Source organism: Schistocerca americana, chromosome 8 (genome assembly GCF_021461395.2).
Source record: "Schistocerca americana isolate TAMUIC-IGC-003095 chromosome 8, iqSchAmer2.1, whole genome shotgun sequence".
Taxonomy (NCBI): domain Eukaryota; kingdom Metazoa; phylum Arthropoda; class Insecta; order Orthoptera; family Acrididae; genus Schistocerca; species Schistocerca americana.
In genome coordinates, this window is record NC_060126.1 from 164,956,434 (window position 1) to 164,963,013 (window position 6,580).

Sequence of the window (6,580 nt, forward strand, 5' to 3'; positions counted from 1 at the left end):
GTGTTTTTGTTATGATCAGTTCATTTTGTATTAAATACTTATTTTTTACTATATGACCTATTTCATAGACGATTTTTTTGTTGACTGTCGTTTGGTAATCCGCGAACCTGTAACTGCGTCACTTAATTTATTTTTGTTACCATCTATACCTATTTTGTCAGAGAGCCTGCATGTTTCTGCTAGCGGTTTTTGGTTAGTTTATTTCACATTTTACGTTTAGGGGATCCTACTGAATATGTTTAATCGGGATTGGACTGCCGTTTGTACTTCTGTCGGTGGTTTAAACTTGCATCTATTACTGTGTCTTTTGTTGTGGGTTTCTGCATATCTCAAGGACATGATTGTGATGGTCCGCTCTACTGGTTATACCCACAAAGTTCAGTTTGTTTCTTGTTCTATTGGTATTTAAGCATTGATGTGCTTATTAATTTCATGTAACGTTCTCCTTAATTATTGTAGCCTGGTTGTTTCACCTACTATGCGTATTATGTCTTCACTGTATCTGTTTTAATAACAGATGTTATGCTGACACAGCTTCTAGTACTAGTTATTCTACCCAATTCATGAAGATACCGACTAATATTCATGTGAATTACTAGGAAGATCTTCATCCTTTTTGTACTTTTATATACTCCCTATCGAATTCAGTATAGTTATGCTGTGTTATTTACTGTATTAGTTTTAGTTATTTCTTGATCACAAGATACTGAGCGAAAATCATGCACCGGATTAATTTCAATTCTCTTCACAAGGTCTCATGGAATGAGGTGATGTGTCACTATTGGTAATGAAATGTTCTTGAGATGGGTATGGTACGCTCGGCGCCATTTGTGCTACTTGAGAGCAATATGACATTTTCTGGAACCGAGTTTCATTATACAAGTAGCCGGCCGCGGTGGTCTCGCGGTTCTAGGCGCTCAGTTCGGAACAGTCAAAATCACATTGGATATTGACATGCAACTGGATATGTTCTCAGTATGTATGAGATGTTAAATACACCTAAAGAGATAACTTAAGCATAAGTTTCATTAGCTTTTCCTCCCATGTAATATTTTTATGTGATCAAGAGATATCCAAAGAATTTCGTATTTTTCAGAGCTTTGGAATAATGATTATGATGCAAAACCACAACCAGTGAGGCAGTGTGCAAGCACTGACCTAAACCATATTTTCTCTCTGGTGAAAAATATTCCCTGTCGAATATGCAATAAATATATTTTGTGTGACAACAGATATATAACATATTGTCATATTGTCAATAAGGATTGCTTTTATTTCACATCATTCTGCTAAGAAAGTAAATCAGTACTACTTAATCAAAGAAAGAGAACAAGGCAGACACTAAAACTGGTTTATTTTCCAATCAGCTTACCAAGGCAATGAGAAACTGATATGCCTGAGCTGTCTACATAAAGCATAAAAAAATCTAAACTTATGAGGCATATTAAACATTTATGAATATACATTTCACAATTATAATGCCAGCTTCCAAAAAATACTTTCTCCACACTATGAAAACAGGTAACTTCTTTTTTGTCTTACTACACTCACAAGAGTTACTAAAATTACTGTTACACATTTAAAATATATTTTATATTGTATGCTCATAAGTATAAATATACATCCAAGTGATTTTGTACACTGTGGGCATAACCTCTTACCCTCTATACAGAACAACATCACATATGAAAACTACACAAACTTGGTTGTATGTACAGTACATGAACATGAATTATCTCATTAGACAGAGGACAGTTTGGTTTCAATTTCATTGGTACCTAAAACATCAATTTTCACTGCAGTTCTGTATGGGATTATTCACTGAACTGTGGTTGCCTCATCAACGTGACACATTTTTAGAACTACAACTATGAGTTCTATAGATGCTCTTCAATCTATTCACAGGGAGGAGATCTGTGCGTATATAGTCATATTATTTATGTTTAGAATTTTTTAAATCAGTGTCAATGAATCAACCACATATAGTGTGTTTTATAAATAGAAGTATACTTACAAGGTCTTTGTTAGTACTTTACAACCTAAATCATTTTTAATGGGTACAGTTTTGGGGAAAATGTGAGACATGTAACATTGTGGGTCATTCTGTAAGAAAACCTGAGCTATGTTCTGTTTAAAAAAATTTTCGTTTAGTACATATATTTTATCTTTTCATACTTTAATGTCCATGCAAAGCATGAAGACAAACTTTTAGAAGCTTGAGATTTCATTTAGAAACAGATAAAATGTCATTATTGATGTTCATCTGGCAGATGTTTGCAAACAAGAATTACGAAATATTTATTACTGGACTGAAATTACTTTAGTGGGAGCCTGTTGACTTTCACTAAATGATGCACTTTCATTTTGCCCATAAGTGCGAATTTATGTTACGAAAAATGCTTTTGAAGCTTTCTATATTTTATCACTTATTCTCAATGTTTAATTTTCTTTGTGTTTTGGTCTTTATTGTTGCAGTATCCAAATCATTTTTTTTCTTTTCAGAAGTTTATTTATTGTGTAAGTAGTTGAGATTCTTATTTTTGCTTTTCATGGACACTAAATTAAAGATATTTGAATTATTCTGCTCTGGGAACTACACCTCTACAAAAACTAGATGAACAGCTTACTACCTTTACACAGTTTGAGCAAATATGTAAAAGATAGTAAAAAATCATTAACTGTAATTGGTATGTATAAAATTAAGTAATTCAACATATGCTACTTTCCTTATGGTAAGTTTTGTGTTTAGTTAAAATATGCACATACTGAATGTGGATTACTTACAAAAAAAAATGAACCAAGTAAGTTACATAAGTTATTTGTGATAACTGAACACATGCCTACTGTAGATTATTTGTGTATCCCCAGTTTTTTTTTTGTTTACAGTGAAATCAACAGTTAAGGAAAAACTATTAACTGCTCATAGGGAACGTCAGATCAATATTAATAGCAACAGTGCATCAGATTAAGATAAAATGTTAGAGAGTAAATTATTCACATATATAAAAGCAGCACAGAAAAATCATGAATATCATTAAAGGATGGCATTCTAGCACAAATGCAAATTGCTGTTAAGTCACCAGAGAAATACAGTAGACACCTTCTTGAAATATGCCTGTATAGGTTTCAAAACAAATTAGTGTGTTTTAGCTGTATCAAGAAGGGCAATCTTTACATAAGTGAACAGAAGTATTTTTCTCATTACAGAATTGTCTCACAAGAGGAAATAACTACAAATATTTAAAAATGTCGATCTTCACAATCATGAGATAAGAACCATTCTCTCTGTGGCTACTAGCTACTGTAAACACATACATGTCCTGTAAGTTTCCTGTATGTTCTATTTATTTCCACAGTTTTGGACAACTCCACTAGTAATCAATAGCTATGTGGAAAATTAGAATTTAAGCTGTTACTGATAGCACAGTAATTACATCAATTATGCCCACATTTAGTATTTGGGTATGGTTTGAATAACATTTACACATTTTAGCAGTTTTAAAAGCTAGTTATTCCACATTTACACTTTTTATATACTAACAAATCGCTACTGACACCCATTATCTAAAACACACACTCTTACAGAATGACCCAATTAACTTTTATGCTGACTATTCTATTTTACAAGTACATAGTCTTCTCTTCATGGTACTATGGCACAACATTTAATCTGTAACATTCAACAATAGGCACTACAATTTCATAGATTTTCATTTCAATCTACAAACTGCTCAATCCATATCAGTTGCTTCCATAAATCAAAAATCATCATTTAGTTACTAGGTTATTCACAGACTCTTCCTGTGTCTTGAAGTCAAATGGCTGATGTATTCTTTGAAATTCTTGTGTAATTCAGAACTACGTTCTCTTTCTAATAACGACTAAAAGTTCACTTGTTATTGTTAATGTGAAGCTGTATAGTAAAAACTCAGATGTAGTGTATACCTCTGAAGTTTTTGCAGTCAGAACATGGAAAACTTGTCTTCATTACAAACCTCAGAACAATGATTATGTATATTGGTTTCTTTAACAATGAAGATGTTTTTGTTTTTCGGTTCATGTGCTGTAATTCTAAACAAAATATATCATATCAAATGATCAACAATGATAATTATATGGCTGTACATGAAACAAGACCTATTCTGCAAATCTTTTCTAGTGCTGAAATTTTGAGCTTACTCTATGGCAGACACATACCAAAATAAAATAAGTTATTTATATCTTCCACTAAATGAGACGTGTTGAGCTCATAAATTTAACGAATGAATTTTCCAAATTCTGAGGCCAGAGGAACAGGAAGGATTATTGTCATTTTAAGAAGTTTTTTTCAGGTCAGTTTAGTCAGTTTGTCATACTGAATCACAATTTAAAGAAAATAACATAAAAATTAAATGATATCTGTTCTCACAATGCAACATATAAAATATAGTGTCTTAGAAACACAGTGAGGGCATTTAAGAGAGAAAGCTGCATAAATATGTAAGGTATAATGTAGAGAGAGAATGAAACTGAGGTTAGCTGTCTCATAATGAAGTTAAAAATTTACATACAAGAAGCAAGAATAATATTGCTGTGTTCAGACTGACACAATGTGAATTAGATCACAAATGCAATTACTCTGCAATATGCAAACTGAAATCAGGATATTAGAAAGAAAATAATCTAAGATGAGAAATGCAGTTTTGGGGGAGAAGTTCTTGTGGGGCATTAATTTCTGAGATATGTTACACTTTGATGTAACTTTCTTGCGTTGTTTTGCATTGTTTGTGTATCTATTGGAAGTTAAATTCAATGAATCACTGATAAAATCCGCTGACACTTGTGAAACAGATTATTATAACTTTTGTGGCAGTCTTCCAGCCTTGTGTATTACAGAAATAGCCATGATTATTTATTGTGTGATATTAATATGGGCCATCATAATGTACTTATTGTAAAGCCTGTTATATACTAATATTATCTACTTCGTTTTTAAGCCATTCTCTCTTCTTACTGGATGATTGAAAGTATTTACCTTGGTGCTGTAGGTGAGAATAATTTCGTTTTGTTCTTTATTATGATATCATTAATATCGATTTTAGTCTGTTTATATTGCCAGACCTCATTGATAATGCAACATATACTGCATGGTTACTGTGGGCATACACTACTCCCAGCGTCTGTGAATATTTCTAAAGTTATGGCCCTAAACCTCCTCCTACATTGTTCAAAGCTATATTCTTGTTTTTGACCTGAAAAGTCTCACATGGGAATAAGGAAAAACTGTAAGAGAGTTATTGCTAAGATTGTGTTTTCTGTAGATAAAATAGAAGAGTGGATAAGCATGACTTGGAATACATGCTACATTGTTTCCATATCACAAGTAAAAAGGTAGCTTTTAGTAAATAAGTATTGATAAAAATTATAATGCTTTGAAATAACATTGCACTGAATTAAGATAGAGTTAACATGCTTTGCTTGAGAACACATTAGTACCTACAATATTTCTTTCATTGTTCTGTACAGGTAAGTCTATTAGCGTTTATTAACTAAAACACAGTTAATAAGAAGCGTTGAACTCAAGCACTATAGTAACTGATCAGCTTGATGCTTATAAAACATATTAGAGTTGCAATATATATGAATTTTGAGACTGAGCTTATGTCACCTGAATTTTAAGACAGAGCTACAGCAAACCATAAACTTAAAAAATGTAATATTGTCAGGATAGAGAGTAACAGGCACATTCAATAATATCAGTGGGCAAGTCCTTTGAAGTTTCTGCAGTATACTGAAAGATGTACCAAATAAGGAAGAAACGTTTATTCCAAAATCACAGTCCAGCTTTATGCAGAATAATATAAGTTATTGGCCCCTCTAAAATTTGTTTGAAATAAGATTAAGTTGTTGTCTTATAATCTATACTCATGTAAAACACATGTTCTATACTTAAGTTATTTTATTCATTTTTTAAATATAGGACAGTAGTAGCATACTGTTGTTACTATAATCATATCTATAAAACAGATCCTTTCATGGCTAACAAAATTCGTAATTGGTTCATTACATCTGATAAAAATGCGACTTTTATACATCTACATGCATTAATCAAGTTCTGATTATCACAGAAATTTGTTCGATTGTAGTACAGTATTTTGAGATAAAGTCTGTGGTAGTTGTCATTCCAACAATTCCAGGCTAATTATGAAACGAAATCTTAGATTTTCTAAGTGGAGGCGATAAGTAACATAATAAAACCAAAGTTCATATATTACTGATTCATGTCGAAAATTTTCACATTTGAATGATACCTCTTACAGTCTTTAATATATTCCGTACACTGGCTCTCATAGGTCACAGTAAACAAATAAAAGTACAGTCTAAAGATTTCACAAACAGCAACTTTTGCTCTTTTCAGAGAAATGAAAATATTAGAAATTACATAGCCATCTCTTAGAAAATTAAGAAATAATTATTTATCAGTTATGGAGTTATAGAACGATTCATAACAAGCCAGAATGTTAAATAGTCAAAGCTGAACAAATTATTCCCTGTGTATGTAAATGAGATATTTTAGAAAATGTCATATATGACTTTCATT